Raw genomic sequence first — 15,132 nt, forward strand, 5'->3', positions numbered from 1 at the left:
TCAAACTCATGAAACTGTGAGATCATGACCTGAGCCAAAACCAAGAGTCAGAGGCTTAACCAACTGAGCCACCCTGGCACCCTGCATTTTGTCTCATAATATAGTCACTCCAACTCTATTTTTGTTTACTATTTGCATGTTATAACTTTTTTCATCCTTTACTTTTGATTTATTTGTGTCTTTGAATTTAAAATGTGTTTCTTGTAGAAATATATAGTTGAATAATTTTTCTTTTTATTTATTTGCCAGTCTCTGTCTTTTGATTGGGATGTGTATTGCATTTGCATTTGGTGTCATTACTGATAAAGTTGGATTTATGTCTACCATGTTGATATTTGTTTTCTTTATATATTAGGTTGTTATTTGTTCCTCCATTTCTCTATTACTACCTAATTTTTAAAAAATCGACATTTTCTGGTATTTTAATTTCCTTATTGCTTCTTTTATTGTATTTTTGAATTATTTTGTTATTAGTTGCCCCACACATTATTCTTAATATCTTAATTTCAAATATTCTAGTTTAATATTAATACCAACTTGATTTCAGTATTATACAGATCCTTTGAACCATTGTAGTTCCACTCCTGCCTTCTTTGTGTTAATATTGTCATAAATATTATAGAAGTATTTTTAAACTTTGGTTCCCTCACCTGGAAAATATAGACCTAACCATAATTCTGATCTCAAGGTGTTACTGTTACTACTAAATGACACAATCCATATGATGCTAACATAGCACAGTTCCTGGTCCAGATTCAACAAAAATGTTTTTATAAATTTTGAGAGATATGCACCACTTTTAAAAATTCTCTAAGTGAAGGGCCACTTGGTTATATACTTTTTAAAATACTCTAAGTGAAGGGTGATTCCCCACCTAAGAGAGAGTTTTTTTCCCATTGTTCAACAGCCCTGTTTTCACATTCTCATTCAGATCCTTATATTTTCTACATGTTGATTCTGGTCTAATCTCCTGGAATAATACAAATGAAGTTTTGCTGCCCCTGCTGCCTGGCAGTGCTTCATGTATCTTCTCTAAACTAAAAATATTCAGTTTATCAGCTCTTCCACAATGGGCATAGTCCTTAGAATTCTCCCTCTTCTGATTATTTTCTTCTATCTTGAGCAAGCTTTTCAATGTATCCTATAACTATGAAGCTTGAAACCAGTTCCTTTATAAAATGGCTTAAACTGGGACACTCAAAAGGTGTTTATGAGATTTCATACCTCCAAATCCCATTGACAACTATAAAAGTAGACACTTGAGAGAGCATGCATCATTCTGTAACCCTTGAAACTCCATGTACTTGTTCTTTCTCTGTCCCCACTGTATGCTTTCAGTTAAAGAATACCCAAGAGACTTGAGAGATTGTTGAAAATGTGTTCTGAGAATCTTGAGAGAAACTCATAGACTAGACATCCATAGTAAAATAAGGGAGTGCACGTTTCAGTGAGGCATAAAATTTATTAGTCATTTCCCCTCACAGATATAATTCATATTAATCCTATTTGAAAGTTATTACTTTTCTCTCTCATGATTTTTTTATACATACAGTATATCTATATAATTTTCTTCTTAGCCTTGGAAAACTACACTGAAAAGCACCCAATTTCTCCCCTTTATGGGTATTTATACTCAGTTATATATTAGAAGTCAGAATTCATAGAACTTTACCCATAAGTGGAACTTCACATCATACCCTCTACTTATATTTTCTCTACCACACATTCTTAATGGTTTACAGGAGCCCTGGAATCCTAAAAATTCAACCAATATTGATGAATTTCCCCACCTGGTCCCCCAACTCTCAAAGACTCCAGTTATTTCATGGTTTTATGAAAATGAAAGTGGATGCTTCTAACAATTACACACACTCGGAAAAGAGTGAAGGAAGGCTGCATTTTAGCTTTATCAGTTAGTGAAAATGTTCATTAGATTTCTAAAATCATTAAAACCAGAGACCCATCTTTGAGACTCCAGAGGTTAGACAAGTCACTGGCTGAAAAGAGGCCTAAAACCAAGGAAACAAAAAGAAAATCTACTGCAACAGTTAGAATTGGGTAAGTATAAGGGAGGGGATATAAGAGACAAATCTTTTGTTAATATTGGAAGACAGTTTTTTTATGGCCCTTGTTTAATTAAATAGACACAGTGTAGAATAAAGAAAAGAACAGTCTTTTTTGTTTAAAAGTCCTTAAATTTCAGTCTTGTCATTTTCTAGCCATTTGAACATGGACACAGTAACACACTTAGTAAGGAGTAGCAATTATCATGAATAAAAAGGAATAATGACACTTTTCTAGACAAGTACTGGGAGACCTTGATTTTTAACGCTCTACGTAACAGGGTTCAACATTTATTTCTTCGGTGGAGATCATGGGAGTTCTGTGTCATAATATGTTACTGGTTTTATAATTACAAGGCTGATATGTCAGGTGAATACAGAGCTTTATGGCTAGCAGACAGAAAGTAGTAACCAACATGGCATTAGACACTAGACCAAGCTACAACAATTGTAAATATAGATGTGTGAGGTAAGACTCTTAATATAGTTTGTTTCAGGAATAGGTCATAGTGAGATCTATATTTATCTCACTCTTTATCGACAAATGTTTTAGAGGCCTTTGATTTCATGACATGTACTGTACAGACAGAAATAAGACTGGATAGAGCAGTACTATGTACCTGGTAGTGTTTTTATGGTTTGCTTACTCTGGACACTAAAACCTTGACTTAACCATTAGAAGGTATATAGATCCTATTCAAAGTAGGTATCTGATAGTACTTATAGTAGCTACAGGTTTCTTTGTGACTTAAAAAAAGTTTATATATTTATTTTTGAGAGAGAGAGAGAGAGAGAGGGGAAGGGAGGTGGGGGGGGGAGGGGAGAGTCACAATGTGGGTCTTGATCCTATGAGATAATGACCTAAACCATAATCAAGAGCTGGATGCTTAGCTGACTGAGCCATCCAGGCTCATTTTAATTTAACACTTTTTGCAGATGGCAAAAGAAATCCTGTATTATATGATGGAATGAAGCCTAATTATAAACAGCAACTATAATTAATATATCTTAGGGTTCTGATAAAATTGGTAATTTAAGAGATGTTTTCTAAATTTGATTCTGGTCTTGTTTGAGTATCTTTTTCTTCTCTTGGTGTACTTCAGCCTTCTGAACTGGTTTTGTTATACTCCCTTCTATATTGTGATGTTACAGTTTTTTTTTACCTAGGCTCTAATTTTCAGTCTGTACTCATGGACATACTCAAAGTGCACCCTTTATCACTTTTTTGAATTGTTAGAGATGATTGCCTTCTTAGTTTGCTACGATTCTTGCTTCTAGTGTATATATTTTTAAATTCTTTCTGCTCACATGGCACTCTTTTTCTTTGTTCTGGCCAGTATGGTCTTTTTATGTGTTGCATTCTTTGCTGCACTACACTTGGGAGAGGTGTTTTGAACATTTGATTGGGAAAATATCTTCCTGATTGGGGTCCAAGTTGCAAAAGCACTCTTTTCTTTTTCTCAGAATTACTTCTTTTTGTTAATGTCATTACGCATATCCAAAATACAGAAGATCAGAGGATCCTTCTGTGAAAACTTTTTCTAAATAGTATTGTGAAAGTTGTACTCACTGTGAGTAAAACCACCATAGGCTAGATTATATTGCATTGCAAACAAATTTCAGTGGCTTAAAATAAATGCTGTACATTCATTCTTATTGACCAAAGGCTCTGCTCTTTCTAGTTACTTAGAGTTACAGTCTGACAGAGGCACGATTTCAATATATGCTTTCATGATTGCCAAGTAAGGAAGGAAATGTGGCATATTGCATGCTGACACTTAAAATTTGTGCTTCAAAGCATTGCATGCCACTTTAATTTATATTTTGCTGGCCAAAGCCAGTCATCTGGCCACACTTCATATCAAGGGGCAATGAATGTAGGATCCACCAGGTGTGCAGAAGTGGGGCGAACCAGATAGTAAAAATTAAAACTTTAATAGCAGATGAGAGATCTAAAGCCTAGGGAGGGTAAGCAACATATTCAAGATCATCAACTGTATTAATTATCTCAGCAGCAATGACGGGACAGGATCTTGAATGAAAATTTATCATGGCACACAACTTATGTACTTCTTGACTGAAATGGGCCTGATCTGATAAAGTCTCATGGTTCTTAAATGGTGAGCTGAAGGAGAACAATCACAACCCAAAACAATAGTTCAAGGATGCAGTGATATTCAATAATGTGGTCAAATAATATGCTATAACTGTGGCTTGTGGGAAAACAAGTTACACATGAGCTAGTTTGCACACAATATCCAAAGAAGAATAGAGATTTCTGAGCAAAACTTTGAACTGTGCATAGTACCCACAGGGAGAAAGCAAAAGACGACATGTAATACAAAAAGCAGGCTTAGTGGGCTATCACAGAATCATTTTTTTAAAAAAAGTTTTTTAATGTTTTATTTACTTCTGAGAAATAGAGAGAGAGAGCAGGAGCAGAGAAGCGTCAGAGAGAGAGGGAGACACAGAATCTGAAGCAGGGTCCAGGCTCTGAGCTAGCTGTCAGTACAGAGCCCGACTTGGGGCTCAAACCCACAAACCGTGAGATCGGATGCTTAATTGACTGAGCCACCCAGGCACCCCAATCACAGAATCATTTTTAAATGAATACTAAATACAGAGTGACTCTATGTTATGCCTCTTTTTTTCCATGGCCCCACTCAGTCCCTCCATAGTAATCAGGAACAGTGGCATTTTTCCTGAGGAAGAAGCATCACAGTCTAGAGAGACTGTAACATATTGCCAGGAGCACACATTCCTCATGGCAATAAAGCATTAGAAAATATCATGTAACAATGAGTATAACCTTAATTACAATTTTTCCTGTTGTTAATTCTGTAGTCAAAATGCAAAATTAATAGCATTTTTTTCTGTCACTTTTAATGGTTTTGGAATCTTGACAAGCCCTTCCTTCCTTCCTTCCTTCCTTCCATCCTCCCTCCCTCCCTCTGTCCCTCTCTCTCTGTCTCTTTCTTTCTCTTTCTCTCTCTCTCTCTCACTGATGATGATAAATCAGATTAGACTTGCTAAAGTAGAAATGTTTACATTTCCTAAGAAGCCGTATATTTCCCTCAATATTGGATGTGACATACTTGCCCTGTAATATATTCAGGTGGAATTGAATTCAAATTTGAAATGTGTTTACTTTTATATTCATTACATAAGCCTTAAAGAAGTTTGGCATCCACAAGAGTGCATTTTCATCTCATTAGATGAAGAAAAAGTATTCCTAAAAAATGTCACCTCCTCTGCTTGATTTGAAATCATACCTTTCAGAAGTTCAGTTTAAGTTCATATTTATCAATGGATCATTAAAAAAAAAATAGCCAGTTGAGTTGGCTAGGAATTAAGTCTTTCAAATTTACTTACTCATTACTATTTTTACATGAGCTTAAGTGTTTAGTTTTTAAATGTTTACAGAAACTGGAGATTTTTTTTTCATGGTACAAAGATTATTTAGATAAAAGCTGAAACATTTAAAATTGTAATATACTCAAGCATATCATTTGTATCACACTTATTCATGTTTAAAATGCTCTGACATCTTGCTGATTTTTCTAACAAAGTTAAATTGAATAATATTTATATCCGTACATTCAAGTTTAGACAAGGAATAGTAGGAGGTCTGCTTTCTTTTTGTCTGAAAACTGTGCTTTTTCTATATGTTAATATAAAATGTACATTAATTTAGATGAAGCAGTTTTGTAATAGTCATTTGTAAAATGATTCCAGTCGGTCTGTTTCAGAGGATACATCACCAGTTTTCTTTTTCTTTCAAGACCAGTTTGGAGTACTCTTTTCGTTATACGTTGCCGAGCAATAAACCATCTTAAAACTTAGTGGCTTAAAACAACACATGTTTTATTATTTATGATTGTGTGGATCAGAAATTCAGGCAGAACCCAGTGGGGATGGCTTGTCTCTGGATCACTTGGTGTTGGCTAGGGTAGTTCATCTGGGGCCTCACTTACATATCTCGGACCTTGGTGCTGAATGTTGATAGGGCATCTCGATTCTCTTCCAGGTGTCTTGCCTCTTTACGTCTCTCATCTCTCCTCTTTAGTTGTTTTGTGTGAGTTTCTTTACTTGAAAGGTGAATTCTGAAGGAACGAAAGCAAAAGTTGCAAGACCTCTTAAGACTTAACGCTCCTCGTTGCACAGAGTCACTTGCACCGTATTCTCCTGGTCAAGCAAATCATGGAGGTATCCTAGATTGAAAGAGAGTAGAAATAGACTCCACTCCTTGATGAGAGCACATGGGAAAGGAGCAGTTGTAGCCATTTTGGGATACAATATACCACAAACACAAATTAATGAGTTCCATTTGTAAGGCTACTACGATATACTCCTTTGCCCAAATTATAACCTGGGTGTTCACTGTATGAATGTCTATATATTTGTATTTCTGTTTGGTAGCTGTTGAATGTCTCATGCCTCAGTAAATTGAAGTGAACACTTCATCATAAGCTCTTTGAAATCTTTGGCAGTGATTTGGAGTATGCTTTATAAAGTGGATGAGTGTAGGGACATGATTAGTAGTGTCAGAGACATTCATTCACCAGATACATCTTGAATACCCTCTGTGGTTAAGTTACAATTCCCGACATTGTATATACATATGGATATGAGATGGTTTTTATTGCATGGTATTTGACTTACTGACCATAGCTTTTCACTCCCTTAAATTGATTCTATGCATTCAAAGCCTTGTTTGGGGCTTATAGGGGTAGGATGTATTTCCCTGGTCCTCTGAATTTGACTTTGTCTATATAACTTGCTTTTGGTAAAAGGAAGAAAGTATTGCACAGAATATGCTCATGTAGTGGGGCTTGACTTATTTCTCTTCCATGATTATGAGTAGAAACTGGGCCTCGGAAGTAATACACACACAGACCTAAGGAAGGATTCAAGCTCAGCTGAATCCATGGCTCGAAGCAGAACTGGCCAGTAGAGTGAGGCTCCATCAGCCAACTACCAGGTGACCCATAGATCTATGAGAAACATGGTTACTGTTGTATACTTTTGAGTATTTGTGGTGGTTTTTCTATATACAAAAGCTGCTTGAAACAAATAATATGCCATTTTATAGGGAAAACACATAAACAGAGAATTGTACTACAGTGCAGTACCTGTAGTAATGGAGATCTCAATGAAAGAGTACCTACTCCATTTTTTTTCTGGGAGTGTGTGGGTGTTAGTGGGGCATGAGGAAGATGTCCTGGAAGGAGGTGACACAAAGATGAGTTTTAAAGAATAAAAGAAGGGATATGTAAGAGTTTACCAAGGAGGAAAAAATATTGCAGGCCCAAACTGAATGTGAGCAAAGGGATAGGGGTAAACCTCCAACATGGTGTGAAGACAACTATAAAAGCAGTTCATTTTAACCATAAGTTTAGTAAGTGAGACAATGCTATTTGCCAAGAGACCCAAACCCTAAAATTGGCTTTGCAATGGATTTTCATTTTGAGGGATTTATAGACTGCTAATAACTAGGAGTGACGTGAACTTTGTTATTCTGGCTAAGCATTATAGAATACATGCTCCACTAAAATTAATATGAGTAAAGTCTCATTGTTTTTGACTTTAAAAATAATGAAATTACATTTCAGCCAAACATTTAAAATGCATAGTCAAATGAGGCAGAGATAGATGGTAATTGTAGACATGACTTAAGGGAGGAAAATGATCAATTGAATATTAAAAAGTAACATTACTGCTGGTATTTTATATATAAACTATAGGTAGTCCTCCTTCCAAATAGTAGCTTTAAAAATAGTTTATAAGTAACTATGTTAGATATCATTATAAAGTTATACCAGCAGAGAACATTTTTTAGATCTATGGGTAATGTTTGTTTCATAGGTAAAGTTGTCATATACTTTTTTTAATTAAAAAAATTTTTAATGTTTATTTTTGAGAGAGAGAGAGACAGAGTGTGAATGGGAGAGAGGTAGAGAGAGAGGTAGAGAGTGTCCCTATATGATGCTTTTTTTTTTTTTAAATTTTTTTAACGTTTTATTTCTGAGAGAGAGACAGAGAGAGAGAGAGAGAGAACGTGAGCAGGGGAGGGTCAGAGAGAGGGGGAGACACAGAATCCGAAACAGCCTCCAGGCTCTGAGCTAGCTGTCAGCACAGAGCCCGACGTGGGGCTCGAACCCACGAACCATGAGATCATGACCTGAGCTGAAGTAGGATGCTTAACCGACTGAGTCACCCAGGTGCCCCTAAAAGCGTCTTTTATCTAGAACTATAATTCAGCAGATGATTCCTATTTTAAAAAAATTTTAAATGTTTATTTTTGAGAGAGAGAGAGAGAGATTGAGATTGAGAGAGAGAAAGGGATGGGCAGAGAGAAAAAGAGAGGGAGACAGAATCCAAAGGTGGCTCCAGGTTCTGAGCTGTGAGCCCAGAGCCCAATACGGGGCTTGAGCTCACAGCCTGTAAGAGCATGACTTGAGCTAAAGTCAGAAGCTTAATCAACTGAGCCACCAAAGCACTCCAATTCCCATTTTAACTTTAGAACTTAGCCATTTATTAGCTATGAGAATTTGAACAAGTTTCAAGCTCTCTTTGTACCCTCATCAGTAAAATGGGAAAACAATTCTTACTGTATATAGAGTTCTTCTGATGACTAAATGAGATCATACAACATTCTCTAACAAATGACAAGCACTCTGTAAATGTTAGGTACTGTTATTTTCATAATCATAATAATAACATAATTAATAATTATTGTTGTTAGTTAATCTTATGGTTGAAGAAAGGAGTGGCCTGGAGAGCTTCAAGAACTTGGACAACGGTGTATGCTTAGCAGCTTTAGAGCCTGAAAGAGACTTGGTCACTGACTCCCATGTAATGCTTTTCCCTGAAGGAGGCTGCCCCTCATACAAGGTTCTCAAGAAGTTCATGGTGAAGGTGAAGAGTGATTTGGGAAACCACCACACCGGTGAAACTGCCTTTCAACTGAAAGGACATGAATTACTAAATGTCAATATCAAAAGGATTGGTAATTGCCCCCAAATGTATATATGTAATCAAGCACAAAAACACTCATTCAAATAATTGCATTATGATTAAACTTTTCTTGCTGGGAATCCTCCATTTACGATAAATAATTTCACTTGCAGTTTCAAAGGTTTTGGTCAGATTCCAACAAAAGAGGTAGAAAATTTTCACATCAGACTATCGGACCCCTTATTAAAGTTAAACAAAAAAAAAAAAGCTGCTGTTTAGTTTAAAGAACATAGCTGTTTGGTACTTTCAATTTTATCCAAACAACTGCATGCGGCCCTACTTCAATTTCGTTATAAAAGTAAAATTAGAAAAGCTAAACATTAAATCTTATAAAGAACTGTAATTTGATTCAGTGTCATTAGAAGCCAGTATAAAATAGAGCAGAACATGGAGTTGGCTTAACTGCTTCCATGCGGAATAAAACATCAGCCCTTAAACCATTCACCTACCCTCTCCCAGCTGTACCTGTCGAGACTCACTTTTACTCATTAGCTCAGTCATTTCACGGTATACCATTTTAAGGATACATATGTCTCCTATTAGCCATAATGAAATAATGGGGAATGTGTGGTAATATGATAGCAAAATTCAGTAAAAATTCTATTTGAACTTAATTCTGTGGGATATGAACATAACCCACAAAGGAGTACTCTGATCTACAGTGAGGAATAATTTGCCAACCACTCTGGTTCGCAATTAATGAAAAGTCCTCAGGAAATCCCAATTTCTGATTAAAGAGAGTTGATTATGATTAATGTATCCAAATTAACTGCCAAAAAGGAAGCCACCTCATAATTATCTATATTGTTCCTTCAGTTTTAAATTCCTAAGGCCACTCATATCTGTGCTCTTTTCCTTTAATCCTTAAAGATGTATATTTGACTTTTAACTTTTTGATTAGCAAGACAACAATTGCCCTTTGTTTCTGTAGAAAATATTCAAGATCTTATGAATTTTTTTTCTCTCCTTTTCATCCTTCTCTAGAAAATTGTATAACTGGTGTTTTCAGCAAGTTGCCATAAACCAGGATGTCAACTTCAAATGTACTTGGTCTAACCTTACAAGCACTGCCTCACTTGAGAGTACTTACTTTTTGCCATTGCACTGTGCTGCTTTCCATGATACTTGGTTGAACCTTGGTGGAACAAAAGACATATTTCCAGGGATATACGGCAGGGAGAGCTACTATTTCAGTTTTTCATTCTAGCTCCCTAAACAAGTAAATTTTTACGGACCAAATTTTTGTAGCATTATGTTTTTGCATTTTTCAGGGTATTTGCAAATATAAATCTGGGAAATTTAGACATGTTGCACCAAGGTTTGTAAACTGGATGTTGTTTTAAGCTGGAAGCTTTCCAAGTATAGTATTTATGAGAGGGTCTACTTCTATTGAAATTACATCCATATTTTAAAAGCAGCAAGAGCGTGGGGCACCTGGGTGACTCAGTCAGTTGAGCATCCAACTCTTGATTTTGGCTCGGGTCATGATCTCATGGTTCCTGAGTTTGAGCCCTGCATTGGGCTCTGTGCTGACAGTATGGAGACTGATTGGGATTCTCTCTCTCTCTCCCCATCTCTTCCTGATTACTCCCCCAGTCTTGCTGTCCCTCTCTCACTCCCATAATAAATAAACTTAAAAGAAAAAAGCAGCAAGAGGGCATTGTAATTTATTAGCTGTAGTAGTGAGAGTAGGAGTTAGTCAAAAGAATTAATATTTACTTCTCCAAATAATTCAGTTGGCATACAGAATATTTTTCTTCTATAGGAATTTCTTGCAATAGTTTAATTATATTTTTGTACTAATACATTTCATGAGTTACCAAGGATTACAGTAGAAAATTTAAAAACACAGATAAACGAAAAGAAAAGCCAATCAAAATTTCATTATCTAGGTATAAGCACCTTTAATATTTTGGTACTTTGTCACATATACTTTTGTATTTTAAAACAGTATGCATACATCATTTATTCTAAAATAAGATTGTATTATAATAAATATTGCTTTGTAGACTACATTTGTTCTGTTTTTTAAGTTTATTTACTTGGAGAGAGAGAGTGAGTACAAGTGGGGGAGGAGAGAGAGAATCCGAAGCAGGCTCCACCCCGTCAGCACATAGCCTGTGGGGCTTGAACTAGAATTGTGAGATCATGATCTGAGCCAATATCAAGAGTTGAACCCTTAACCAACTGTGCCACACAGGCTCACCTGTAGACTACATTTAAAAATGTTGTGATATATGTTGGAATTTTTCATAGCAATTAAAATATAGCTATATATTTATTTTAATGACTGTATAGTATTTTCTTGCATAAAAGAACCATTATTTATCTTGATTCTATTGTTTTTGTGATTATAAGTAGAATTGTAAGGGACATCAGTGTATAAACTGTCATGCAATTAATTATTTCCTTAGAATATGTTTTAAAAATTGAATTTCTGAGTCACAAGATGTGCTTTACAAATACTTGTAATGGAAAAATGCTTCTGAAAAAGGATGTCCCAGTGGGTACTGCCAAGAATAGTATATGAGTATCCATTTTTCTTTTCTTTTCTTTTTTCGTATTTTAGAGAGAGAGAATGAGCAAGGGCAGAGGGAGAGAGGGAATCTTAACCAGGCTCCATGCTCAAGTGCAAGTCTCCATTTCTTTTTTTTTCTTTTAAAGTTTACTTATTTATTTTGAGAGGGAGAGAAAATGTGAGTGGTGGAGGGACAGAGAGAGAGGGAGAGAGAATCTCAAGCATATGCTCTATGCTCAGCATAGAGCCTGATGTAGGGCTTGATCCCACAACTGTAAGGTTATAGCTTGAGCTGATATTAAGAGTGTGGCACTTAACTGAGTCACCCAGCTGCCCCAAGTCTCCATTTCTTACTAGCCTTATTAATAATGGAGATTATTTCAAGCATTTGACAGTTTTTTAGGTTTGACATCTCATTGTTGGTTTAATTATTATTTAGCTGATTATAGGTTTATTATTCCCTGATTAGTTTGCAAGAGACCTTTACTTTCCCCTTGTCTTTTGTAATATTGTAAACACTTTTTCAGTTTATTTAAAATTTTTGTTTCTGTTGTTTTCTGCCATCAGTATTTTATTTTTTTAAAGCTTTTATTTTTATTTATTTTGAGAGAGAAAGAGAGAGACACATGCGTGCATGAGCAGGGCAGGGGCAGAAAGAGAGAGGATTCCAAGCAGGTGCCGAGCTGCCAGCACATAGCCTGACATGGGGCTCATTCTCATAAATTGTGAGATTGTGACTTGAGCTGAAATCAAGAGTCAGACATTTAACCAACTGAGCCACCCAGGCACTCCTCTGCCATCAGTATTTAAAATGCTCACGTACTCAAGTCTACCAGCTATTTCTAGTTATCTTCAAATTCTGTTATTCCCAACTGTACTTTCAAATTCAGTTTTATCTACTTCTAAAACTCAGTCTGAACCATGGTACAGAGTATGCAACTTGGCAAATGTAGGCGATCAGAATGATGGTGCCCTTCAGAGGCCCAAAGGAGTGTTATAAATGGGAAAGTGTTGCAAGGGAAAGGTGTCATTTCTTTGTAATTGCACAAACACACTTCAGGGATAGGAAATTTTAAGAGTTTAATATTGATGAAAACTATAAAAAATGTAAGCTCTAGGCATTCATAATTAGAGAAATTCAAAATGTTATGTCATTTGAATTGGAAGCTGATCCCAGAAAGTGATCATTACAGTGGAAATGGCAAGCAGTGTGGCACACCAAGGAAGACTAGTAGATGAAGAAGACAGATCTGAACAAGAGCAGGATAGAAGCATCATACTTAACTATTCTTGGCAAGTGTTTCACCTGTTTCCTGAATGGAACCTGAGTTTAGCTGTGAAAAACAACACACATACAGAATATAGTATGTTAAATTACAATAATGTTTTTATTTCCTACTTCATAAATGATAACATTTTTAGTCCAAGATATCCAGTATCCAGTATTTTATTCCAAATATCCAATGATTCTTAACAAATTATTTTATCTTTAAAAACATTTTTTTAAACATTTATTTATTTTTGAGAGACAGAGCATGAGCGGGGGAGGGGCAGAGAGAGAGATGAGACACAGAATCTAAAGCAGACTTCAGGCTCCGAGCTGTCAGCACAGAGCCTGACACTGTGCTTGAACCCACGAACCATGAGATCATTACCTGAGCCGAGTTGGATGCTTAACTGACTAAGTCACTCAGGTGCCCCACAGATTATTTTATCTTGATTAACTCTGTCTTAAAGAATGCCTCTGAGTATTATTACACTGTAAATATCTAGGAGGACCCTACTTGTTATTGGAACCTATATTTTGGTGCCCAGAATTCGTTAAATCAGTAAAAAGCACCAATTACAGAAGTCTGTTTCTAGACTTCTAGAAATAGAAGGGAGAGCTGTATGTGGCATACGCACAAAGTTAAGTACCCGAAGAAGAGATGCAAACAATATTTAATGCATATTTATTCACTTTTTTATTTTCCATTTTATGATTTGGAGATGCATCTTTCAGATACTCATAATACTGAAGACTGTAAGGATAGCTAATGTACACCCTGAATATGTGACTTTGTCACCCAACAAAGTGCTTGCTGTTATGTCCCCAGCTTTGCCATTATTTCTAAGATTTTAGAAATCAATCTGGTATTGGTGATTATGTCTCAAAAAAAGTAGATAGTCATAAATAAATTATTCCACTGCTAGAATTCATTGGATGATAATTAATTGGGTAATTTCAAAGTCTACTTTGTAATGTATTCACTGAATCAGTGTTACATCTGTTACCAAAATAGGCTAGAAGTGTCTACTTAATGTAGCCACCTATTTCCCCCGTGTTTTTATCTTATCTTATTTGGAGAGGGAAAATGTCAATGCATAAGCATCTGTAGCCTCATTAACGAGTCACTGTCACCAGAACTTACTGAAGAGGAAATGCAGGAACCTCTCTTTGCCTTAGTTTCTTCATCTGTAAAAATGAGAATAATAATACCAACCTTACAGGACTGTAGTAAGGATGAAAGTGCTTGTAATGTTGATGGACATTTAGCAAATATCAAGTATACTAGTTATTATTTTCTTTATCACCGTTGTCAGTGTTGTCATTGGCATCATCATCATCATCATCATCATCATCATCATCATCGCTTTTATTTTGGTTCTTCATAAAGCAGACCTGAAACTAAAGGTTAAGAGCAAGCACTCAATTAGGGTGTGTGACCCCTGAGATACAGGCAAGAGTGACAAGGAAAAGAAGCAGAAAGAAGAAAGGCAGTCGAGGATATCTTATCAAGGTGACTACGGCTCCAGGAGATTGGTTTCTTGATCCTGCAAGACTACCTGGGAAGCAGTATAAGCTATGTCTTGGGATTCTCTATAGGCAGGGGAGGAGATAGAGAGCATATATTACGGTCTTCCATTCTTGATTGGTTAATGTGTGCCCTGATAGAGTTGTTAACCACCATATACTGCCACATGGTATGAATGAGGGCAACAGCAGATTTCAGTGGGATCCCACCAACTGAAGCCCTTGGACAAGGAGGGAGGAGACCTACACTACAGACCTGAGACAAGGTGCTGTCAGAAGGCACCTACAGGAAACTGGACAGAGTTTATACAGGCTGTTGCTGCCCAGGGTATAAAAGCCAAATGAGGCCAAGAGAATTCTCTATGATCCTTAGGAAGTAGCTGATAAAATCATCATCATCGTCGTCATTGTCATCGTCATTGTCGTGATCATCATATACAGCCATCACCTACTTCTAATTACCAGAATTTAGCATTATTTAAAAAAGAATCACAATGGATGAAAGACCAAATTGGCTTAAGTCAGCTTTTAATTCTCCTTTTAACAAAACAAATTGCTTTCGATGACATACCCTTCTTTGCTCTTAAAACATCCGGATGGTCCTGTCCATTCTCACTTCTCAGGTTGCCTTTATTATCTGTCTTCTTTCTCAGAGCCACCATTCAGGTGCCAAAATCTATTGTGTCATATCTCAAACATGTTTATCCTTCCTGAGTTCTCTCTGCCCATGGTGCCTCTGG

At 36.2% G+C, this 15,132-nt stretch overlaps 1 pseudogene; it reads right to left on the bottom strand.

Annotated features, from left to right (window-relative positions):
- The window catches only part of LOC120246290, a 32,978-nt pseudogene extending 18,141 nt beyond the window's left edge, over positions 1 to 14,837 (bottom strand).
- Between the last annotated feature and the right edge of the window lie 295 nt (positions 14,838 to 15,132).

Source organism: Hyaena hyaena, unplaced genomic scaffold (assembly GCF_003009895.1).
Source record: "Hyaena hyaena isolate Hyena2069 unplaced genomic scaffold, ASM300989v1 scaffold_461, whole genome shotgun sequence".
NCBI classification, from domain to species: Eukaryota; Metazoa; Chordata; class Mammalia; order Carnivora; family Hyaenidae; genus Hyaena; species Hyaena hyaena.